This window comes from Stegodyphus dumicola, chromosome 2, assembly GCF_044657685.1.
Source record: "Stegodyphus dumicola isolate Sdum_Otavi_A_Nest chromosome 2, ASM4465768v1".
Taxonomy (NCBI): Eukaryota; Metazoa; Arthropoda; class Arachnida; order Araneae; family Eresidae; genus Stegodyphus; species Stegodyphus dumicola.
Window position 1 is genome coordinate 185,810,225 of NC_140769.1, and position 27,122 is coordinate 185,837,346.

The following is a 27,122-nucleotide window of genomic DNA, read 5'->3' on the forward strand; positions in this document are numbered from 1 at the left end:
TTATGATGAAGTATTCGTCAAAGGAGTCTTAGACACAATAATAGAAGAACGGAAAGAGGGGGAGAAAAGAGAAAAAGAGAGAGAGGGAAGAGAAGAACGGAAAGAGAAAGAGGAAAGGGAAAGAGAAGAACGGAAAGAGAGGGAGGAAAGGGAAAGAGAAGAACGGAAAGAGAGGGAGGAAAGAGAAGAACGTAGGATACAGGAAGAAGCAGAAGAGCGGAGAAGGAACGAACAGTATGAATTAGAGAGATTAAGACTTGAAGCAGAGACAAAGTCTCAAAATACGGGACAGATCCGGCCGAAAACGGAGCTGCGTCACCTTATGCAGAAATTCGATGACAGGAAAGGAGATATCAGTCTATATTTGCTATTGTTTGAAAGGCAAGCAGAATGGGCTAAAATTGATAAAGAAGAATTTGTATCTCATTTACTAGGACTACTTCCTTACGAAGTAACCCAGTTAATTGCTAGAGAACCCTCCGATAAAGCTAAAGACTATGAACACGTGAAAAATTTATTGTTAAGACGGTTTAAACTAAGCCCGGAAAAGTTTAGGCAGAAATTTATGAAACATCAAAAAAGTACCGAATCCACATGGGTGGATTTCAATTATGAAATAGAAAATTATTGCAAGGAATGGGTAACTGGTCTAGGAGTTAAGACTTTTGATTAGTTGCTAGATTTGATGGTGCTTGACCAACTTAAACGTCGAGTTCCTCCTGAAATTCGAGATCATTTTTTTGATGAGTGGGTAGAGATGATTTCATCTAAAAAATTAGCTGAAAAACTTGATGCCTACGAAAACGTTTGCGGAAACTTTCAAAAAAAGCCTGTAGTGGATAGGCAGAAAGAAAGATACAATGCACTAACTCAAGGTAAATTGAGTTCAGATAATAAAAATAAAACTGAAAAAAAAATTGTCATCAGGATTTAATACGCAAAGCTTGTTTCATAGACCTAGAAGTCCACGTCCAGATGATAAATATGAAAAACGAAAGACGCCACAATGCTATCAGTGTGGGTCCTATCAACATTTAAGACCGCAATGTCCAAAACTTAAGAATAGTACTGAATCTCCTGCTAATCTTAACAGAATTAGTTCAAAACCAGAGGATAAATTTCTATTACCTTATACTAGTATGGGTTACGTAAATGGTCATAAAATTCCTATATTAAGGGATTCAGGTGCTAGTATTGATATAGTTTGTCGCAAATACATCACGCCGGAAATGCTGACAGGTGAAAATGTGTGGGTGCAACAGCCATTAGACTTGAATCCAACCTGTTTACCATTGGCTGAGATCGAACTAAACTGCGATCTTGGGCGAGTAATAACTAAGGCTGCCATTATTAGAAATGAACTCGACAAAGGAAGGTATTTATTAGGCAATCGAACTTTTGCACTATTGAATAAACAAGGAAAGGAGCCTGATAGTTGTCCTCACCAGGTTAATGCTGTCTCTACTAGAGCTCAAAGGAAAAGAGAAATAGCCGAAGAGAAGCTCTTGGAACCGATGAAGGAAGAAAATAAAGCATCCAGAGATGTTTTTGAAGAAGAAGATAATTTACCGGAGCTAAATTCGGAAGATGAAACTCTCATGAAACTGGTAAAAATTGACTCAGAAGAAATTGCAAAACTTCAGCTTGCTGATAAGGAACTGTCTAAAATCATCCAAGAAATTAAAGAAGGTACATGCAAAAATGAAAACTATAGTCTGACAAGAAAAGAGCTTTTAGTTAAAAAAACGACTGATAAAATGGGCTTTGAAAGACAGCTTGTAGTTATACTTGAAAAACTCAAGTTGTCAATTATAAAGATGTGCCACGAAGGAACTTCTGGTCATTTGGGTGTCAAAAAGACCAAAGACAGACTTGCTAGATATTTTTATTGGACGAGGTGTTACAAAGAAACTGAAGATTTTGTAAGAACCTGCGATGCTTGTCAGCGCGCTGGAAAATGAAATGACAAAAAGAAGGCTCCAATGACATTAGTACCAGTAATTTCCGAAATATTCACTAAAATAAATGTCGATGCTGTTGGTCCGCTACCCATTTCAAAGACTGGAAAAAAATATATTATTACAGCTCTGTGTATGTCGTCCAAATATCCAGATGCTGTTGCGGTGACAGACATTTCTTCGCCATCTGTGATTGATGCTTTCTTACAGGTTTTCAGTCGTATGGGTTTCCCAAAAGTGATCCAAACAGATCAGGGACCTCTTTCGTCAGTGCTTTGACAGAGGAATTTTTGGAGCGTTTCGGAATTAAACATGTAAGAAAATCTGTGTATCATCCGCAGAGTAATCCCGTTGAGCGATTCCATAGAACGTTAAAAAGGGTGTTAAGAGTCGTATGTATAGGAGCGACTTCGGATTGGGAGAATTATCTACCATCAGTTCTTTTTGCTCTCAGAACAGTCACACACGAAAGCACTTTTACACCAGCAGAATTAGTTCATGGCAAAAACCTACGAACGCCAGTCACTTTACTTTATGAGCAGTGGCTAGAACCGATTGAAGAAAGTAATAATGTTGTCAGTTACGTTTTCGAACTTATTAATCGAATGAAGAAATGCCAAGAACTTGCCGTGGAAAACATGAAAGAAGCTCAACAACGGAGGAAAACATGGTACGATCGAAACACAGTGAAAAGAGAATTTGCTAGAGGAGATTTAGTTGCCTTGTATTGTTTTATCAACGAATCGTCAAAATAGACTAGAAGTACAGTGGAAAGGACCTGGAAAAATAAACCAGAAAATTTCAGAAACCAACATATTGTAATTAAGACACAATAACACGCCGAATAAATACTAATTCAGAAGTCAAACAACAAAAATCAGCGTTAATTTACAAAATTTTCACAGGACTAGTTTCGATGGTTTTACCGAACCATCATCTTCAGCTGCAAAACCGCAAATGAAGAAGATAGGAAATAATGTTTAGATAAGATAAGAAAGCATGGACAAGAATAAGCAAGTGGCGCCATCTGTTGGCGAAACCAGAACTAAAACATAATTTCTCTAAAAGCCGAAGGCAAATTTGGATTGGAATTAGGATCGTTAACTAGAACAGAAAGATTTTTATGAATGTGAAATGCCTCTAGAAAATCCAGTTCTCCAATGGAAGATGTTTTTTGAATAATTTTCGCAGCAGAAAAATTGAAAGTGTGATTTTCGGACCAACAATGTTGAGCAACAGAAGACTTCTGTGTTTCCTTTTTTCTAACATATGCCTCATGTTCTTTGACGCGAAATTTTAAGGCTCTCTTAGTTTGGCCAATGTAAATTAAACCGCACTGGCAAGGAATCCTATAAATACCCCAGGAATTCATATCCGGAATGGGGTCCTTGAGTATAGAAGTTGGAATTTTATTGATGGGAGAGTAAACAACCCGAAAGTTAAATTTCTGCAAAATATGTGCAACTTTATAGCTAATTGATGGAAAGAAGGGAATGACAACAGAATTTTTATAATCTCCTAAAATAAGAGTGTGGCTTTTAGTGTGTTGAGATGAGAATTTTTTAACTGCTTGATTAATAATGTTGGGTGAAAAGCCCCTGTCAATAGCTATTGCTTTTAAATAATTTAGTTCTTCATCAAGGGCTAGTTTGGAGGAGCAAACTTGAAGAGCACGGAAAACATAGGAATAAAATGAAGCTAACTTTTGTTTAGTCGGATGACACGATTTAAAGTGTGGTGGAAGGCAAACCGATGAAGGTTTACGGTAAACTGTAGTACTGAAGTTGGATGTGTTACGTGTGACCAGAATGTCGAGAAACGGAAGAGAATTGCAAGTCTCAAGTTCAAAAGTGAACTGAATAGCAGGATCAATAGAATTCATTGTTGAAAGAACTCTATTTAAATCATCTTTATTACCTTCAAACAGGGTAAAAGTATCGTCTACGTAGCGGAACCATGCCGGGAAGTTTAAAGTTTCAAATAATTTTGATTCATAATAATGCATGTAGATATCAGCCAGGATGGGACTGAGGGGGCTTTCCATGGCTAATCCCTCAGTTTGCTTGTAATATTTATTTTGGAAAACAAAATGTGTTTGTTTCAAACAGAGTTGAGTGAGAGAAATTAGCTCATCAATTTCGATGCAAGAGAAATGAAATTCGCGAAGTCTGGTTTCTAGACATCTTAATGCACCCTCCACTGGGACATTGGTGAATAATGATTTTACATCAAAAGAAACCATGAGTAAATTACGAGGAGAAATGTTTCTAACCTTTTTTACAAACTCTATTGAATTTTTTATGGTATAAATGTTATTGTCTAATAGAGTGGAAAATCTAGAAACTAAATATTTAGCTAATGGATACGAGGCAGTACCTAAATTTGATACAATAGGGCGGAAAGGAATACCACTTTTATGAATTTTGGGAAGAGCATATAATCTGGCACAATTCCCAACAGATGGGATAAGCGAATGTTTTAAGTTGCTTGAAATGATTTGCGAAGATTTGATCGCAGTTTTTATTTTGGATAAGTCCGAAGGTGAAGGATCTTTAGGGATCGGATTATATGGTCCTTCGTTTAAGAGTTTAGTGACACCATCGATGTAAGTGTTCTTATCCATGACGACTATCTGGCCACCTTTGTCGGCCTTTGAAATGACAATATCCGGGTTAGAATGAATCTCGCGCATTGTAGCTCTTTCTCTCGCAGTTAGATTTGGTTTCAAAGGTTTATTATTGAATTTCACATTATGAGCGATAAGATGCCTAATCATTTCTTTCTGTGAATCTGAAACTTTACTGAACTTGAAAGCTTTTTCGATAGGAGCCAAAATCTTTGGAATCGAGGGTTTACAGGTTTGTGAGAAGTTAAAATTATATTTTAGAATTCTCTCTTGTTCTTCTGAAAGACTAACATTAGAAATATTAACTATTGGCTTGATGTTTACAATGGGAAGATTTTTTGAACTACTTGGACTGGAAGACTGTAAAAGAAGTTTTTCGAATTTAACTGCAAGGGTGTTTTTATGACGGTTAGCTGCATTCTCCGTTCTAGACCAAGACTTTTGTTCAAGGGCAGTGAATTTTGGATATGTTTTAGCGAGTTCCAGATGAAGCTTATAGAGTTCATGTTCAATTTTGGAAAATTGTTGACGTGTATCCCTTATCACGGACCGAAGTAAGGCAAGTTGGCAATTTAACAGAATTCTTGAAACGCGACTCGAAGGTTTTTGATTAGATTTGATTTGAATAAAATTGGGGATCAATTTTCTACATTTACATTTAATATTGTAAGCATAGCTTACAACATATTGTAAGTTTCGAGGAACAAAATGAGCCAAATCAAGTATATCACATTAACATGCTTAAACCATATTACAAAAGACCAGAAATGATTAATATGATAACTGAAGTGGAAGGAGACTTAGAAATGGACATTCCTCGTTTACCTTCCAATCCAAGTATATTAAATTTTTCGGACATCATAGAGGAGAATGAACTCGAAAAAAAGTTGAAATCCGAGCAAATAGAAGATTTACGAAAGATTTTATGGAAATATTCTGGTTGTTTTTCAAATAATCCTGGACTAACAAACTTAGTTTGTCACGATATTGAGCTATTAAATAACGAACCAATACAAATAAAGCCATACAGACTGTCACCCCGACAGACTGAAATTCTCAAAAGGGAAATACAGAAAATGCTCGATCTTAAAATTATATAGCCGGGATAATCGGACTATACATCTCCCATGATTTTGATAGAATCTTCATCAAAGGATCCTCGGCCTTGTATTGATTATCGTAAACTCAATGCTGTTACTAAAACTGAATACTGTCCTTTTCCTAATATTGAAGAACGTATCGAAACTGTAGCAAAAGCAAAATATATTACCCTATTAGATTTATCTAGAGGCTACTGGCAAATTCCGTTAACAGAAAGAGCCCAAAGATATGCAACATTTGTAACTAGTTTTGGAAGTTTCAGGCCTCTACGTTTACCCTTCGGATTAAAAAATGCCCCATATTTTTTTAGCAAAGTTATGACTAAAGTCCTGGCTGGATGCGAAGGTTTCGCTGTACCATACCTGGATGACACTGCCATTTACTCAGAAAACTGGGAAGAGCACCTTAAAAACTTAACTTCTGTTCTAGAGAGAATACAGAAAGCAAATTTACGACTAAAACCATCAAAATGTAAATTTGCACAAGATTAAGTGAGATACCTAGGCCATGTTGTGGGACAAGGACAACGAACCCCGGATGAAGTAAAGATCCTGGCTGTAAAGGAGTATCCTACACCTAAAACTAAAACAGAAGTACGTGCTTTCTTAGGACTGGTAGGGTATTATCGCCAGTACATACCGAGATTTTCGGAAATTGCTTCACCCCTCACGGACGCTTTGAAGGGGGTAACAAAAAAAAGGAAATATACAATGGTCTGAAATATGTGACAAAGCTTTTAAAAATTTAAAAGAGTTGCTATGCAAGAAACCAATTCTGTATGCTCCCGACTTTGATAAAAGGTTTATTATACAAACCGATGCCTCAGACAATGGCATGGGTATAGTACTATGCCAATTAGATGATGAACAACGGGAACATCCTATCTTGTATATAAGCAAAATATTTACTAAGTTTGAAAAGAATTATTGTACTACTGAAAAGGAATGCGCTGCTATCATCTACGCTATCAAGAAACTGCATTTTTATCTGGATGGTCAGCAAGAATTCTTGATTCAAACTGATCATAATCCTTTGGTCTGGCTACAATCCAACGCCAAATGTAACTCTAGATTGATGAGCTGGGCACTTTCATTACAACCTTATAATTTTAAGGTCATTCATCGCAAAGGATCTTTGCACAAGAACGTAGATGTTCTGAGTAGAATTAAGTAATGTAATAACTCTTAGTGTATGTAACCACGTTCAGGATTTATTTATTTATTTATTTAATGTATACTCAAGTGATGTATTTGAACGTTCTCCATTTTTTTTTTCTTCCTATTTAAATGTGGTGTAAAAATATTTGTTTAAAACTTAAAAATTTTGGCCTGAAGTTTGGAAATTTATCAGAGAAGTTACCTTTTCTCTTTAAGCAAATGAGCAAACCGAGCTTTAAACTGTCAAATTTTACAGAACTTTTCCCTTCGGAAAAAGTCTCTCCGTTGGGGGAGAGGTTGTAACAGCTTTAATATCGTTATTAATCTCTCGTGCATTTGAAATAGTTGAATAATAAATAATGTACAGATTACTGGCAATATTGAAATGCAGACTCGAGTGCCTCGTGCGACTCTCGCACGAAGAATGTAATTTATTTTTAAATGTTAGAATATGTTTTCTCTTTTTGTTTGTATGTCGCCATTTTTTTTAGTGTTAAATAAAAGTTATTGTGTTCCATCATTGGAGTTGCTTCATTTCGCCAAAGAAGTATCACAATATTAAGGCATACCAGCGGTCGAGCGGTAATGTCTCTGAATACTGTTAGCTCGGTCGGAAGTTTGAATGCCGCAAATGGGCTGGCTGCATGGGCGTTTTCATGGCTTTCCTCATGTGTAACGTGTTAATACAAGCCAATATAAAGTTAATACAATCCCTTATAAAGTTCTCCACGATAGCATCCCTTCCTTCGTGTGGTGCCTTAAGGCGGAACATGTAAATAATAATAACAGCGTACGTTAATTTTATTAAAGGAGAAAAGGCGGAAAATCTATATTTTTATCTGCTAAATTTTATTTTAGCAAATTCTATTCTTATATAGCGAAATTTTCATAATTCCTGTTTCGTTTATATATAATACGTATGCGCAAGTAAATGATCGTCATTGTTTGAAAAAAATTGCAATCTGGTAATTTTGAATTACAGTTTGATCTTAGAAAGTTTACAGTTAAAGCTTTAAAAACTCCAAAAATATTGTATAAAAATAATAAGAAAAATTGCAGTTGTAAATTCCTTTTGCAAACCGTTATAAGAATTAAGTTCTAGAAATTAAAAATATAGAGCATAAAAGCTTATATTAAAATTGAGCTGTTCAATATAGAAAACTCACATATCATACAAATATTGCTATTCACTATGTCTTCCCAAATCAGAGCTCCTTAGGGACATGCGCATTTATTTATTAAAGACTAATTATTCAAGTCATAACTGCGCATGAATTCCTCGGCCCGCTGACTAATGACAGATATTTCTTTCAAATAGCAAGATAGCTTGCGATTCAAATAGCTTGCGACAGATATTTCTTTCAAAATAGCAATATTCTCTACTTTGCCAGGACAAAGAATCTGCAAATTTGAAAACAATAAACAAGCCAAAGTTGTTTATTTCAAATTTTTAAAAAATAATTTGACTAGATTTAGTTTGTATATGATTAGAAGGATACGCAAGCTAAATCAAGATACAGATACTTTGATATCTAAATGCACTTACACGTCTTGCTAGATATTTTTTGTTATTAGAAAATCATTTAGAATTTTTGATAGATCGCATTTTTTCATAGTAGTATGAATATCTTCAAGTTTTAAATTGGCACCTGAATATCTTGCTCCTTTTTAAAGCCTTTATTTAAAATTCCTTTTCAAGGTTTAACGAGCCACCCGTTCAACCAGATCAATATTATCTTGTAGTTATTTTTGTGAGAGAGAAAGGCAGGCTCAACATAATATAGACAAGTTATTTAACATAAATCTAACGTTAAATTTCTCTTGAAGTAACAACTCGAACTATATCAGAGAGGCATCAATAAAAAAATGGAAAAAATGATTAGAACTTAATACCTAATATAAAAAGAAAAGGAAATGAAAAACTGCTAAAAGTTTACTTTTCTTGTGCAAAAAACTGATTTAACTCTAATCAGATTCCTACTTATCTAATTAAAATTTCAGTCGTGTAAATGAGTCTGAGTAATAAAATATTGCTTAATATTAGCTTTATTTGCCATATTAAATCACTTTTTGCACAATCGATTTAATTAAGCTTGCTCAAAATAGATTTTTAGTCATAGCCCAAAGGCATATTTTTTATACTGTAATTTTATTAAATATAAAAGCAATGTGTCCTTCACTTCGATTATAGGGCTATATGCTGAAGGTAAGGATTGCCTTTCTGGAGGACTTTCCAACGTAAACTGATTTGTATTCATATTAAATATATTCACATTAAATAACCATCCATGCTGCCTGCTCGAACCCGTGTCAAACTAGCAGTATTCAGTGGTCTTAATCAATCTACCAGCGCACATTTTTATTCGTAATGAAAACTTTATAATGACTTTCTGGACATACATGTAGTAAAACTTCTTTTCAACACCATTTTGCGTTGTCTCACTTTTTATTCGAGTCTGTTGCCATTCCAGCGAAATCTATGCTGTTTATCTTTCGGATTTAATCTGCCTTTTATGGATTACCAAACTATGCTATTTAAAAGAAGTTACAGTTATTAAGAATATTATGTTTTACTTTTCAATCTGATTGATTTTAATTAAAAGGCACTTAACTGATGATATATCTCACTCGAAAGATTAAATATTTTTATAGAACTACGTTAACTGCGATTTTCAGAAGACATATATAACGTACCCCCATGTTAGTATAAATACATATTCATGCTGTTCCACCATTTCACGTGGGCCTATCTATCGATAACCTCTGCTCATAAACCCTAATAAACTTTTAAAATTTTAAGAGTCCTTTTCGGTGACAGTTAAAATCTAAACGCTTTCAGTCTTTTCTCTCTTTTTTTTTTTTTTTTTTTTTTTTTTTTTTTTTTTTTTTTTTTTTTTTTTAAAGCTGAACAGAAAAATTGTACTTCTTCGCTTGGAATTAAACATGAGTCTTCCGCTAGCCAGGTGGATGTGCTCACTATCATAAAAATGCCTCGGGAAATAATTTTAATTCTTAACTTCGAATTTGAAGGGTCTACGGCTCTCTACGCTATACGCAGGAATCGAACGCATACCCTTAGGGAAATTTTAAACATCTCCATACTATTCTAATGAATTTGTTAATCTGTCACATGTTTCAACTGCACATAAATTAAAGCTATGATACAGGCATCTATATAAATATATGAAAACAATTATTTAATGATATAAGCCAAATCTCACTATAACAGAAAAATTATCAGTATAAAATCTATTTGCAAGAGATACCTTCGGTCTGTTCAGCTGTTGAGTAATTCTGTAACAATTTTAAATTAAACCGTGCTTGTTACATTCCTAACATCAATGACAATTAAAAACGAATCCTCTACCGATTTTATGAAATCATCACAGCCTTGAATCACGAATACTGAAAATTTATTTGCCATTATATCAATCGACTCATAAGTAATTAAAGAAAAAATATTTTCAAAATTAATAACTTTAATTACATTGAAACACATTCAGCTCAAGCATTTTTATGAGAAAATTAGTTAATTAGTTGCATTTAGAGTCCACAGAGTATTTTCTCAGAGTATAATATATATATATATATATGTATTACTGGTATTACTGGTGCGTTTTTTAGACTCTACATTTCTCTTGTATTTTGGAATATTTCCATGAAAATCATTAGACTTTCCCTATCATTAATATTTATATAAAGTTAATAATACGCAGTATATCTTGTACATTTAGCTGAACGGATCTAGAATTTAGGTGAATTATTATCATTAGGATTAGAATTCATCAACCATTTTCTTTGAATTTTTGCTCGCATATTTTTTTCTTTTTTTTTTATTCTTTTTAGAAGGTTTTTAACATACATGAATCTGAATTTGAATCATAATTTAAAGCATTTTCTCTTTTATTTAATTTATTTGTGTCTTGTGTCAAAAGTAGTAGTTTCTTGCTGGCCGTCATTTAAATATTGTCCATTGAAATAACTCTAATGGACTATATTTTACGAATTGATGCATTAGTTTTCCCCCTGAAATTTAGAAAGTCTGCCTCGACACTTACTCGGTTTAAGAAGAAAATCTAAAAGTAATATGTTTGCTGAATACTTTTATTAAAAAACAAGTTTTCATTTACAAACTTAATAAAAACACTTGACTTCATATGCATTATACAGAACAGACACTGAAATGGAATGCGAACAATGATTTGAAATTGTTAAGGCAACCATTATATCTCATTATTCAAATTTCAGTTTTTTTAACATCTGTTTGTTTCAATATATCGCCATTATTTTATGCTCTAAGATTTAAATAACTGGAATATATTTTCACATAATATGATATGAATTACATTGCGCTTCAATAAAAATTTGTTATAATCATATTTAAATATTTAGTAATTTGTATTAATATTTTATAATTTATTAATTAAGATTTTTTATACCAAAGGGGAATGAATTTCCTTCAGAAATAACCAGTTTAATATGAAATGAGTATGAAACCCGGGGAGAGAGAAAGGTTAAAGAATAGTGAGAAAGAAAGAAGAAAAGAGAAATATGCTTCTGGCCACATAACGTAACTTATAAGAATATGGATAAAAAATATTATGTTAACATGTCTTATGTTCCTATTTATGTATCTAATTCTTATGTGATTACTATTTTTTACTGTAATTATTATTCGGAAAGTATTAACTTGTTTATAAAATTATAAAGCTGCGTTCACACTGACTCGATGGCGCTAAAAGCGGGCTCGTGGTAGAAAATATTGGTAGATTAGACTAATATTTGTGAGAAGACTGCAAAGAGATACAAATAATTTAATTGAGGAGATGCGCTTAAATGACATCGAAAGTTTTTTCAATTATTTTCGCATGACTCCTCATGATTCAACGAATTACTAACCCTCGTTGGACCATTTATCCACAGCACTAATTTTTGGCAGATTATCCCAGAAAAAGATAGATACAAAAAAGATATCCCAGAAAATTCTTTGTATGTATTTTATATATTTTATTTATGAACCTTTTTGATTGATAATTAAAAATTCTTATTTGCATGCTATTTCTGAGAGGAAGTTTTTCTTGGCAGAGGTTACTGCTTAAATATTTTTGTATGATATATGATATATGTACTTTTATAATTGGTTTAATGAATAAAATTAAATATTAATTTTTTTATAATGTGTGTGTGTGCAATATTTATATGGTTACCAGATATCACACTTGAGAAAAACAAATAGTTTATTATAAATAAGGAAGGAAATTTATTAAAGAAATTTACTAAAACATATTTTTAGCCTTATGTACATATTTTTACCCTTAAATGTAATTACTTCAGTTAATCATTCGTATATTATAAAGATTAATTATTCAAAATTTTATTTTATAAAGCCACTTCTGTCTAAACTTTTAAAAGTAGCTACATTTTATATAACATTTCTTTTTCTGTTTTGAAAATTAAATTCCACTGTTAATAAATTTGACAGTGTGCATGGAAATATTCTTTAAACTAACGAAAATTATGATCCAGAATAAACCATTGGCTTGGTTTTTATAAAATTTGCATTAAAAATTGTCATGCGTTTTCAAGAAAACAAACATGGAGCCATGCATTAAAATGCACTGAAGTATGCCATGAAATCAGCATCACTCTAGAGCCGAATTTTGCTTTCATTTAAATGTCACATACTTGCAAGCTTCTTTTCCATACAAATAATAGTTGTTTAAAAGTAAGCACTTACTAAACTTAGGTTTTAAAAAAGATCCTTAAATTGGTGTAGATTTTAAGTAAATTTCGAAATCTATCATTACGTTTCTCGCAAAAATGTAATATTTTAGACTGTTGTTGTGTAGAATTTATCAACTATATCTCATTTAAGGTTGAATGAGATAATCATTGCCTCATTTATGGTTTTATTAGTCTCAATAAACTTGAGGATTTTCTTTGAAATAATTTATTTAATTACTCTGTTAGCTTACACATTTTTAATTATCGTCTGAATTTTTTTAATTGAAATTATTCTATTTGATCTCATATTTTCCTCGAGAAGGTTTTTGAAAGCATATTCGTTTAAAAACTGTACCGAAAATGGCTGGATATCTAAAACTGACTCGTAGAAAGTTAGGTCAGTGCCGGCCATCAGAATATACCGCCTCTGAACTCATTTCTGGTTGGCTACAGCTTTTCGCCTCGACTCGGGACCACGTGAGTGTGAATTTGCCCTGAAAATATCACAAATTGTATATGTTCATGTACTGAACAATCTCGAAAAACATTTAAAAAGTACTAGATCTGATACGAAAGTTATAGTAGTGGAGAATTATCATCCACCGCCTTTTTTAGTTCGGGCGCTATTTTAGAGACATTGGGTTATTTCGAAGCGGGAGAGCTGTGAAAATTAAGCAATGCCCTCACCGAAACTCGAACCACGGACATCTCGAATACGCGCCGAGTGTGCTGACCACTACACCACGAAGGCATGTTAAGAAGACGGGAGAAATACCTTACAATATAACATTTTCTCTCACTTTCCATAAAGAAAGAAATAATCCTTCTGTTATGTTTGTTTGTTCCAAGTGTCTCGCTTGCCTCCCCGTTTATTATGCCCACTAGCGGACGAGCGGTAAAGTCGCTGAACCCTGGTAGTTCGGTCCGAGGTTTGAATCCCGCGAACGGGCTAGCTGCATGGGTGTTTTCGTGGTTTTCCCCATGTGCAACGTGTATACGAGCCAGTTTTCCTTAGAAAGTCCTCCACGAAGGCATCCCTCCCCTTCGGCAGATAGCCCTCGAGGCTTTACTGTAATTAAATAACCTAACCTAACCTAGCCTCCCCGTTTCCCGCCTCTACTTGCAATGATAGATTTATTTCGTTACACTTAGTTAAATAATATCTGGTATTTAATATACGTCTTCTGATATTTAATATGATATTATGCATTTTTTGAGGCTGATGACTTTATAAAAGTTTGACGAAAATAATAGAATTAATTGCATTGTCTGTTATTTATTTATTTTTGTTCACTCTGATTTAAAAAATAATTTTCAACGGTTACCTATGAAAACAAAGGAAAGACTATTGCAAAATTTTATTTAAAAGTTAATATAATATTTTTAAATTTTCCCATCCAAGAAGAAGAAAAGAGTAGATACAGTCAAGAAGACTGCTGTTTGAGGAGTATAGATATTGCAATAGATTATTCAGTTTAAACACTGATCCAAGAATAGAAATCTGAACTTGGCAAGTTATCGGCTTTTTGTCAACAATTCGGCTTGGTCTGTCGGCCTTTACATCACCCACTACTCAAGTGCACTCTTCCATGGGTGATAAGATGGCTCTTACACAAAATACAAAATACCGCGATCACACTTTGCTACCTCTCGACTTTTAGCCTTCGAATTTCTAGTTTCAGGTAGCACGTGCTCATGTATCGATATAAAAATTTATATTATTTTGAACTTCCTCTTCTGGTAAAGGAAGGAAGTGCTATCAGTTATTCGACTTAACCGAAGCTTGGAGAGGGAAAATAAAAACGAAAATTTGTAGTTTTTCTTTAGATAGTATTATAAACATAACATTGTATCAATTTATATATTTCCCTTGAGATGTAAACACATCATATCAATTTTAGTATGGATCCGCATTCTACTTTAATAAGCCCAGGTCAAGGTTGCCCGAAAAGTTTTTTTTCTTTCTTTCCAATGTATCCCTTTTTATAAATTTATACCGATGGGCAAAATTAAAGGATAATTTAGGAAATACTCTTTAATACATAATTCTTAGAAAGTATGTGTACGTGTTCACCAGAAGCGTATTCAGAGCTTTTATCGATCGGGGTAATACCTGAATTTCCCGAATTCAAAAAGTCCTTGAATTTGTCACCCCTCTTAATGCACGTAAAACAGCTATAATGTAAGTAATGTATAGTAGACGGAACACATCGCATAGCAAATACCCAACTGTGTATTAGAAATATGGAACTCCTGAGTTAAAGAAATTAATGCAAGTTCAGATGGATCAGTGAAGTATATAAGTCTCAAATAATACGAACAATAAAAAAATTCATGCACAACAATAACGTATCATGTCATCACATCCAAATGTACATATAACAAAAGAAATGCATTCAATGAGGATATGCGATAAAAAAATTGTCTGAAACAGAATTAAGTTTAACTGTATGAAGCGTGACCAAGCTGAAAAATATCAATGTGTCAAACAATATTATGCGTATGGCAAATAATGCAGCGCTTGATGGAATTCAGATGTGACTGCACATCGAAAATAATGCGAGCAACACTGATGCGCTAATGAAAAGTCAAAAATTCAAAAATTAAGTGTTCTCCGACTCCCAGAGGGATAGCTCTACCAGAGTAAAGGAGAATCATTCTGAATAATAGCCCATAAGCTCTTGCGTTGAAACTCAGCAATGTACTAATGGCTCCATGGCAGGGTTAATTCTGAAAATGGTTAGGGTGTGGGGGTTGCCTGTGAAATCCATGGTGAAGTTTCTGGTGCCTCACTTACTTCGACAACCTAGATAACATACACCTTAATGTGAACATCGTTAATGTGATCATTCGGATATTGTTTTCGAATTGCTGAAGTCTCCTCCTGTTTGCACATAAAAACATACAGAAAATACGTCATTTACTGTGATCAACAATTCGGATAACATTACCAAAATATTATGGAATAAATTTTTTAAACTGAGTTAAAACTGCCAAAATTAGTAGCAAATTAATTAATATTATGTAGAAAACATTAATAAATCGAGCACTAGTAAAGTGGAAGTGGAGAAAAGGGAGCACAAGTAAATTGATGTTACGTAGATAACATTAATAAAGTACGCGGTCACCCCTGACCGAAATTCGAGCTTTATAACAATTTTCTATACTGTGTTATTATTTAAATAGTTCAGGAGTTCCTGCGCTAACAACGTGTATTTTCAACAAATACCCCCATGAAGCTTGTGGAGAGTGCCAGGTAGAGGATGAAGTGATGCAAGTCAGCATCCTACACACATTCTATTGGATTCTGTCAGGAAAATATGTGAGTTCCCATCGGATGGCTTCCTTCGCTCCTAAGCTAATCGGTCATTAGTTCGTCAAGAGTTCGCGAAAGAATGGACGTAAAATTAAAAATAATGGATGGTCCTCTGCAAGGCGACTTTAAAAATGATGGAAAGATCTACACAAGAAATGTTGTGTACAAAGAGAACTTTGATATGTGAATTAACACTTTATTATTTAAATCACCTTTGTTTATCGAGATAGTGGTTGCACTTAAGAAATGTACCGCTAGTGATTTCCTACATGACACTCTAAGCAATTAAGGAAGTAGAAGGGGGAAACCCCGTGGAGTAGTAAGCAAAGGGGTGTCCTCGCCGCCTGCCCTGGGTAATTCAGTTTGAATTAGCAGACACCTTTGCAGAAATGATTTTCATTATAATTTATAATATCTAAAACAGCGGTCATTTCGTATGACATCCGGGCTTTCTAGTATATATATACAGTGGTGGCCAAAATTGTGGACACTTTTGGAAATTTTTATGTTTTTGAACTTTGCATGCTTATAGAAAATGTTACGTTTCGAAAAATGCAAACTTGTATACATCATTTTAAAGAGAATTTATTACTGAATTCAATACAAAACACAAAATTCAATTATTTGCAATACAAAAAAAGTTATATGCCCTTTAATATAAATAAAAAACACAGTTATGAAGTGGTTTGTAATGTCTAGCTTTCCTGGCCAATCACTGTTCTTGTTCTGAGAACTAATCAAATGTTAGTAACTGCCAGTAGAAGCTGACATCATGTTTACACTTGAAACAATTCATTATTCTGCTTTGTTCTGTAGAATGAGGACCTGTTTCTTATACACTGCAATTACAAGTAGGAATTTTTGTAAAAATTTTTTAATATTTAGTCAAGAAGCAATGACATCAAATAAAAGAGTCGATTGGACACCTAGAAAGAGATGTAATATTATTCTGTTACGAGAAAGTGGTCTTTCCTATGCTGAAATTGAAAGACAGGTGGGTGGTTCAGTGACTACATCTGGAGTCCGAAAGTTTTGTTTACGATAGCAGGAGACAAATTCAATAAAGAACAAAGAAGAAAAAGGCCGAAAAGGTGCACCACATCTATTGATGACAGAAGATTAAAAAGACTATGTCTCCAAGATAGAAAAATGTCATCAGTGGCCATCAGAAGTGATCTGAATGATGCTGGTGTTTCTGTCAGTTCAAGAACAATTAGGAGAAGATTAACAGATGTTGGACTGTGAGGTAGAATTCCACGAAAAAAAGCCTTATCTTAATTTTCAGCAACGAAAAAAAAGACTACAGTGGGCAAAGGAACACATTAATTGGACAGATGATCAGTGGTCACAAGTTATATGGAGTGATGAAACTAAGATATCGTTATTCGGTAGCGATGGGCGAAAATATGTAAGACGTAGAATAGGAGAGAGCTACATCCTGACTGCATTCAAGCAACTGTGAAGAACCCAGTTAGTTTTATGATTTGGTCATGCATGTCAGCAGATGGTATTGGTCGCCTTCATGTTATCGATGGGACATGAAGGCGATGGGATTGAATGCCAGAAAATACATTGACACCATTCTAGAACCAAAACTTCTACCTTCCATCAGAGATCTCTTTCCCAACAATGCTTCGTTTATTTTTCAGCAGGATTCTGCTCCTTGCCACACTGCCAAAATATCGAAAGAGTGGTTTCATACAAAGAGCATTAAATTGTTGTCATGGCCAGGAAACAGTCCTGACCTCAATCCTATCGAAAATTTGTGGCACCGTTTGAAAACTCTTGTCCGAATGAGGCGCCCATCGAATAAAAGGGAACTAATTGAGGCTATAATTGTTTCCTGGCATCATGTAATATCGAAAGAAGAGCTTAAAACTCTTGTCAGCTCAATGAAACGTCGATATGAAGCTGTAATCAAAAATAAAGGGTACCCTACTAAGTACAGATAAACATATTAATGTTCAGTTCTCTAACTAAAGTGGCTATACAAAATGTTTTTATTATTATTATTATTATTATTATTATTATTATTAACGTTTTGTGCGTTTGCTTTATTTATTAAATATCACGTTCATAAACGCTTACGCCACATAAATTTCGATTCAAAGCAAAATCAGAAAACATTTAAAAGCAGAATGCCTTCAGAAATTCCGACAGACAGTCTGGCTTCCTGAAGATAAAAATGTTTTATTTCCGTACAATGTTGTCACTGCTCGCTTTGAAATCGTGGAGTTTGTTAATCAAAAATCCGTTACAAAATTTTAAAAATATGAAATAGGTTGTAGAGACATTAAGTTATTTGGAAGCAGCAGAAATAATAAATTCGCAACGCCTTCGTCGGGAATCGAACCACGGACCTCTCAATTACGCGTTGAGCGTGCAGACCACCACACCACGAAGGTATGCGAAGAAGGCGGAAGAAATACCTTATAAGGTAACAAAACAAATTCGAAATTCAAAATTCAGGCTCCCAGATCTCCGTGACTACGTTATTCAAAATTTGATGACTAAAAGGAACCGCTGTCTTTTCAAAATGCGAGAAACATACATACATTCATACAAATTTTTCGTTATTTAATTTCTTTAAATATAATATTTGGTGCCAACAAAATGAAAGGTGACACAACGCATTTAAGTGTTTATACGAAAAATGCCGTTTGGAGACTAATATCCCATTCGGTACTAACGTCCCTTTTGAGTTAATAAATTCGAAACTCAAAATTCGGGCTTCGAATGTTCGAGTGTAGGGGTATGGCCGTTAAAAATTCGGTAGCTGTAGGTGCTTTTTTCTTTAAGGTGAGGAGTACACATACATACATACATTATTTAATTTTAAGTGCAAATCGAAAATGTCTTAGTGAAAGTCAAAAATGGAGCAGTTGAATATTCCCGAACTAACTGAGGGGTATTTCAGAAGTCCGTGGTTCGATTCCCGGCGAAGGCGTTTCCTTATTTTTCATCTTGCCTGCTTCCAAAAATATCCTAATGTCTCTACAAACGTCTGTGTGGAAAAAACGATGAATGTGACAAAATTTGGCTGCTGGATAGTGGCGCAACAATTTCTGTACGGCACAAAAAGGCATACCCTCATTAAATCTCTTTGCTAGATTGCATTAACTGCATACGAAATTCCAAGTATAACGAAGAAATGAGTTCCTTTTCTTTTTGAATCACTTTTAAAATTACAACATAAGCTATAAGAGAAAAGGTTGGAACCCAACAATTTTAAGGAAGATTTTAAAAAGAACTATTCAAATTAGAAAGCTTCTGCAGAGACAATAATGAAGACTTTAAAATACGAACAAAGATAGAACTGGAATTCGGCATTGAGACAAGGAGTTTGGACATTATATGTTTTTTCTTATAATTGTTTTTTCTTCTGGCCAGTCTCATTTTTTTATCATACGGCCGGCTTGTGCCGGCTAGGAGGATCGGCGCTGTGCCCTTATAATGATAATGGTAATTAATACACTAAAAGGATAAAAAATAATTTATCACGTAGTTTGATGGAAATAATAGATTAAGTAATTCTATTTACAGAATTCATTTACAATTTTATAGCGCAATGTATGTATAATCCATTCTCGTTTAAAATTTTCTGTTAACTTAATTGCATTGTCAAATAAGCCATTATCGTTTGAATTTGGTCTCCCCACGCTTTTATTATTCACGATATAAAATTGTAGATGAATTCTGTAAATCGAATTATTTAATCTCTTGTTCCCATTAAATTATATGATAAATTATTTTTCTCCTTTCAGTGCATTAATTATTATATCTATTTTAAATAAAAGCTTACTGTATAAAACCCCTTTTTTGATTGTATTTTATTTATCTGTTAATTTAAATTGCATTTAATTCCTGATGTATCTAATTAAAATATTAAATATTGTTATAGAATTATATTATGTATATATATTTTTAAAACATATTGAAGTTTTATAGCATTCGAATGTTATTCTAAATATAATATATTCATTTAGTAGCCTAGAAAAATTTTTCGATATTTCACTTGGGCCATCTCAATTGATTATCTCTACTGATATACTATATTACTATTTAAAAGGATCTTTTTGGACGACCATTAAAATTTGAATCCTTTCGGAATTTTTTTCCTCTTAATAATCTTACTCTCTATTAATTTGATTCTTCTGCCTAAGGTTGCGATAAAGAAAAAGTAAAAGCAAAGTGACAAGTAAAAATTGTAAGTTTACTTTAAATATTATAACTTCATTTTTATTCTAAATTTGTTCTAAATTATTTCGAAATATTCAAATATTTTAAACCACTTCTTCAGAATTCCTAATTTTGTGAATAATTAAAATATTTTTTAAATCTGATCTGGAAATACTGATCTGGACAACAATGGAGTACTTACGTATATTACTTGTAGGATTACACTTGATCTGGAAACGTTGTTTCAATCGAATAACCCTAATAGACGTGAAACGAATTATCGCTATATCTGAGAACAAAGTCCTGAGAATGTTAAAAATAACCTTTTTTTATTATTTAAACAGAGTTTAAAACATAAAGGCACTCAATCAAATGTTGAACAGTAGTCCAGGATTACACAATTAAAGACTAATAGAAGCTGTCTCACTAACCCTACCGGAGCATCAGCATTGAAGCGTCAGCAGCGAAAGAACGCAAAGTCGAATAATTACAACTACCAGAACTGGCAGAAAACTGACAATGTAGCGCGCACGCAATGCCAGAAGCACGCTTAAAACACACACACACACACACAAAAAAAAAAAAAGAAAAAAAAAAAAAAGCCTTAGTTTAAATACTGGCTATTCATTTGAAATCTGGTGAAATGCTTAAGGCTGAAAAAGTAATATAGTAAAGGCTGAAATTATAAATAACTGGTTAATTAACGTAAAATTCCGTATATACTTTTCTAAAATCTCATATATATTCAGGTTTGTTGGTTTGCATGCATCGTACACATTCTAGTAATCAATTAGTTAAAGAATTGATATTGAATTCATTGATTTTTTTAGCTTTATTCTAGTTTTATTGAAGGGGGTTAAGGAAATTTTAAAGAAATGATATTGAATCCATTGATTTTTTTTCAGTTTTATTCTAGTTTTATTTTCGGGGGGGGGAGGGGGAAGATTGAAGTTTCAATCCCCTTCATAAAACAGATTTTCATAACCCGGAAGAATAATTATTGGTTCCGAATATTGGTAACGGAGTGGTATTGAAATGGGTTCCAATATTTCTGCTTCTACTTTTACTGGCTGCTTATTCAAAATACCTAGAAGGGCGTAAAATCTTTCTCTGATCAATGCTTTAAACATTGCTGTTCTTTATGAAAGCCTTTTAGTCAAATTTAAATACACCTTTTGGGTTTTTTTGGGCTTTGTAAATTTTGAAAAAATTCTCTGACAGGAAATTTCTTCAATAGTTTTGCATTATTTATTAGTCAACTTGCTTTTAGATAAAAAAAAAAACTATAGGTATTTATATGGATACCCCGTGGATAAGTACAACTATTTGCATACTGAAAGCTTAGTGTAACGAAGCTGAGATCTTCTTAGTGTAATGAAACTGGGATTCTCAGAGTTTAGGATCTTCTATCAGAATAATGACTGTTAATAAACTGCTCGTCTGGTCCAAGAATGTTATTGTATTCTGCAATTACGTTCAACACCACCTGTCGTCCCATTTGATCCCTATAAAGTAATCACGAGAAGATTTTGTGGCAGTGGGGTTGTTAAAATCCAAGAGAATTAAAAAATTTTAAAGAATAATTCATATAGAGATTTTAAAAAAAACTACATTTTTTGTTACCTTTTTTTGAATGTTCCGAGATTCTATCCTTTATTTTAAAACTAAATAATGAACTGCCAAGACCAACTTAGATACCAAGACAAAAGCCTTTACGGATTCCACAGATAGTCGTTTTAAATTTATATTGATTGCATTGCCATAATAAGCAAAATTTAGATTACAAATGTATATTCGTTAATTTTTATATATCTTTATGGATATACATATTTTTTGATTCGAACTCTTTACAGTGCCATCATATACCTATTTTAAATTTTCATACCCACACTAAGCCATAATATGTACTGGGTACGTAAAAGTATGGGAATGTTATTTGTAAATAAAGTATATTCCAGATATTAACACGTTATACTTACATAACTCAGTGGCAAAGATGTTTTTCGAGTTGACTTGTATATTTTTCGAGCCGCCGCGATAACACGTAAGTATTTGTGTTGATAGCATAGTTATCTAAGAATAGCAATTGCGCAAGGGTTAAGTCTTGCGTATATATTGCGCAAAGATTATTGCATTTTTATCTTATTACATGTATGATTGTCTAATAAAATAAACTTCATACCTTTAGATGATTTCACGTGACTCAGTTACGACAAATGAGCTTTTAAATTGTTCTGACGGAAAACTTACTCGCTGCCAAAAAAAGAAGTCTGACATTGCATTTTTCATAATATGATACCTTACTAAGCCTATGAACAAATCCACCAACCCTAATAATTGTGTATTGGTAAAATCAGAATTTTTTTCTCAAGCGGAGAATAGTGTTCGAAAACGTTGGCTGTAGGCTGTATCTCCTTAAATTTTAATCCTGTACTTGTAATTCTAATTACAAAGTTTCTCAAAATAAAAATCATGTTTTATAGAAACACTTTCAATATTGTAAGTGGGAGCTTATGCAGCTAAATCCTACAAAACGCTGCATAAACTGAGACGTTGTTTACTTGTCTTGGACACACCTTTTTTAATCGCGTAATATTGATTATGCCTCTTTCTAGAAGCAATTAACTTCTTGTTTTCTAGCCCAAAGGGACAATTTGCCTAGAAGGACTATTAACTTCGTGTTGGTATTTTGAGTTAGTTCACTATAAATGGCGTTTTACTTTTCAAATTGTTGCCACCATAGATTAGGGCCCTGCATTATATTCAAAGAAATTAAATAATGAAGAATCTGCATAAATATTTGCATATTTCTCGCAATGTGAAAAAACATCGGTACCTAGAGACATCCAATTTTGAATAACGTAGTCCTCCACTCGAATATGGGCATCTGGAAGCCCAAATTAAGAATTTGTTTTATTATCCATTTCATATTTTGGTAAAACTTTAACGAATTTTTTATGAACATACTCAGCGATTTCAAAGCGAGCAATCGCAACACTCTACGGGAGAGGGGGGAAAAAATAAATTTATCTTCAGCGCAGGAGACTGTATATCCGAAATTGTAAAGATATGTTCTTTTTAAATTATTTTGTGATGTTGCTGTTGAATTGAGTTTTATGGTTTATACATGATATTCAATAAATAAAGGTAACGCACGAAACGTTAAAAAAACGCCCCTTTCCCCTTTGAGTTTAAATCTGAAAGGTTTCAATTTGGTTTTTTTTTTTTTTTTTTTTTTTTTTTTTTTTTGTTTTTTTGTTTTTTTGTTTTTGTTTTGTTTTGTTTTGTTTTGTTTTGATAATGTTCGCCTGTTTAACACCTCAACGATATTAGCTAAACTTTATCTCCAATTATTGCTTATCGTTCTTCACTATTGCTTATCGTCACTACGAAATAAACATATAAGTTCATGCCCAATGTTATCTTTATTTTAATGACTTTTTGACTGTTTTATAATGGGATAGGAATAATAACCTATAATGGAATACGGACCTCGTAGTCCTTGCCCATCTAAACACACCTTTCTAGAAATAGGCTACAGTTACGTTTTAACTAGTTTAATACGGAATGCTCATATGGTTATTGTTTGAAATACCATATAGCTCAAATTTGAAGAAGCTTTATGCTATAATTTAACTGGGTTGAAATGCTAGGTTTGTAACGTTATTGCGACAGACCAAACATTATAAACCTGCTTTATTTGTGTGTTACATGAAAATTTACCAAACATAGCAAAATAGTCATTTGTGAAAGCGATAGAATCAGTGTTCCACGATGTGAATTTAAATTTTAAAAAATTATTCTTATTTCTATAAATGCTAAAGCTTAAAAATCTTTGCAAATAAGGAAGCTGTATGAAATAAACGTATAAGAGGCTGCGAGCTCTTTACGGTTTTAAAAATTGGGTAGAATTGAGTTACTCTATCATATTAATTTTAAATATAAATGATTTATTATACTAATTTTTAGCAAAACCAAAGCCTATCTGTTAGAAATATAAATTTAAATAAAAAACTGCTGTGTACACCACATGACTTCCTTGTACGGAATATTAAATTAACGCATTTTTCTCTACATTTTATTTAAACTTATTTCCTCGAATTTCGTTAAAGATATATTTCTCATTCAATTAATTCAGTTCTCACTTCGCGACAAGGCAAAAATACACAAAACCTCAATATATCTTTATTAAAAATTGAAAAATGTAGAAAAAGATAAAACACCAAACACAGTTAAAACAATTGAAAAAACAAATTTTACAATTCAAATCAGAGTTTTAAACAAGCAATTCGGCCAGAGGCAGATTTTTCGGTGCACAAAACCGAACGTTTACTTTCGTCCCTCTCAGCAAAAAGACACTGAAAGTGCAGAAACCGACTTAATTCATTATTCTGCTACGTTTCAAATGTAAACAAATATGACTGCCATGGTAAAAAAAAATAAACTTAGCCGCACTTAAACAACTTTTAAATTTTTGATAATTCTAGAACTATTGCATGCAGATGAATTAAAAGCATACAAACCTTAAACGAAAGATAAGAACAACATAATTCAATCATTTTTAAAACAAAAAATGCCTAGTTTACCAACATATAAGAAAAAAAAATAAGAGACTACTCCTTTTTGAGCTATGTGAGATACATACATATATATATACGTACGTATAGATATCACGAAAAAAATCTCTTCTGAATCCATTTTAAATCCCTTTTGCAACACGTTTAGGGAAAGAGAGTCCTTTATTCTTACAGATGTCACGCAAAAACATCATAAAACTGCATTCGATAGCGGTCAAAATGGATATTTTCGTTGAAATATGACACCCGAAAATTTTCACAATTAACAACACTTCCTTCCCTTCATACAAGGAAGTAAAAAATAGATAATAAACATCTAAAGGCTTTCAGCTTTTATATTACGCCCAAAGGCGCTTTATATTATTTTTTTCCATTTACACCCACATACACGTTTCGAGAGCTTCTGGGCTAATTTCCTTTTGGGCTAAAAATATTTAAAAACAGCATATCTTTAGAATTTTTAATAAAGTATCTTGCACGCTGGAGATAAAAATGTTTTTTTTTGCCGTACCGTACTGCCATTACTCGCTTTGAAATCGTTGAGTTTGTTAATGAAAAATTTGTTAAAGTTTTACAAATTATCAAACAAGCAAATGCCATGCTTTGAAAGTTTTCAGCAACTGAGTTTTCAGCGTTGAGTTTCTCAAGCAATTACCATGCTTTTAAAGCATTGCATGAGGTGATCGCATATCCATCGTAACTGTCGTAGATACCAATAGCCATTCTTCCATTAGGTCACTTTCCAACTGTCTGAGGCTGGCTGGAGAAGGTAAACGTGCAGAGACAGTATGTCCGAGTGTATCGAACTGATTTAACCTTCTGAAACCCTTCAGAATGACAGCGCCTTTGAGGACTGATTAATTAGCATATTTTAGGACAGTCAGTTGAGACTAGCTGTAATTTACCATAGTTGCATATTACCATCTGCATTCGCAACGATTTTCAAACACTCAGATTCAGCTACGCTTTCAAAAACTGCTAATTTGCATTGCCTGCTTAACTTTTGTAAGCCTAGTGTATTTTTACATACGTACATATATTTGCACGTAAAATTTAATGACTTATTATGTTTTATTTGACTATATTAAGGTTATAAGGTATATCTGGTGCCTTCTTAGCATGCCTTCGTGGTGTAGTGGTCGTACGCTCGGCACGTATTCGAGATGTTCGTGGTTCGAGTCCCGGCGAGTTCACAGTTTATCCACTATTGTACGGCTATAAATTGATATATAGGGCATAACAGTTAACAGAACGAAGTAATAATACATTATTTTATCGTGGCAAAGTATTCGAAGGTTATTTAAGGCTATCTTAGGGAAAAGTATCCGTCTGTGCATCTACTTCCTGAAGAAAGTTAATTTTCGTAATTTATGTTACGCATGGAGAACGTGAAAACCTTGCAACAAATCAGGTCTTCTTCTGAAGTGCCAGTGTCGGCTGAATTATAAGCGGCCCGTGGTTTTAGCAGTTCAACTAATGTTGCGTTTATTTGCATCTTCAAAACATACAATGAAAACAATTATCAAATTAAAAATCATAAATTCCTAATAAAAAATAAAAGTAAGTAATGAAATTATAAAAAGAGTTACAAACTAGCTTTTCAGCATGCAGTGAGTAACAAGCAAACAGTCAAATACAAGCTTGCAGGTTCGAACTGATGATTTATTAATTAACTTAAACTTCATCTTTAAATTAGGACATCGATTGACTACAAATATTATTTTCTTAAAACAATTAGGAAGTTTGTATGTGTATAATGTTTTTGCTGTATTGAGATCCTTGGATCTTCCCACCCCTGTGGCTTATCTTCAAAACTGACTGAGTTAGGCAAATTCGTTCTGTTACCTTATAAGGTATTTTTTCCCTCCTTCCAGCATGCCTTCGTGGTGTAACGATAGCACAGTCGGCACGTATTCGAGAGGTCAAGATTTGAATCCCGAGAAGGATATTGATCAATTTTTTACGTCTCTAGCATCATGATAACCTAATGTCTCTTCAACCCATAATATTTCCAAGGTTTAAGAAAAGACAAGTGCAACCTTTCCTTTTTAGTCGCCATAAAACTCTGGGTCTGAGGTGCTTTAGGCTTAGATCAATAGGATTTGCAACAATAACTACATGTTGCTGATCTATTTTTGCAGGACAGATCAGTTTTGCATGTTTTCACTTAATATATTATTAATCATGTTCATTAATGTAAAATATTCATTAATGCAATTAATCATATTCATTAATGTAAAACTCTATTCATTAATGCAATTAATCATGTTCATTAATGTAAAACTCTATGGAAGTGTTCAATTAATGGAAAAGTCTATTTTGCAAGAAAGGACGAAAAAGAGTAATTACATTGAACTCTATATAATCAGACTTGTATCTCTGAAATAAAATTAATATTAAAATGTACATAAAGAAACTGACAACGTATCAAACAGGAGAAAAGTTAATTCTGGAGAATAGCATTTCTCGCACATAATGACTTTG

General features: G+C 33.1%; 1 protein-coding gene across 1 annotated transcript in view; it reads right to left on the minus strand.

Moving 5' to 3' along the window:
• The window catches only part of LOC118186752 (sialin-like), a 106,499-nt gene that overhangs the window by 78,507 nt on the left and 870 nt on the right, over positions 1-27,122 (minus strand). The gene's annotated exons all lie outside the window — the stretch shown is intronic.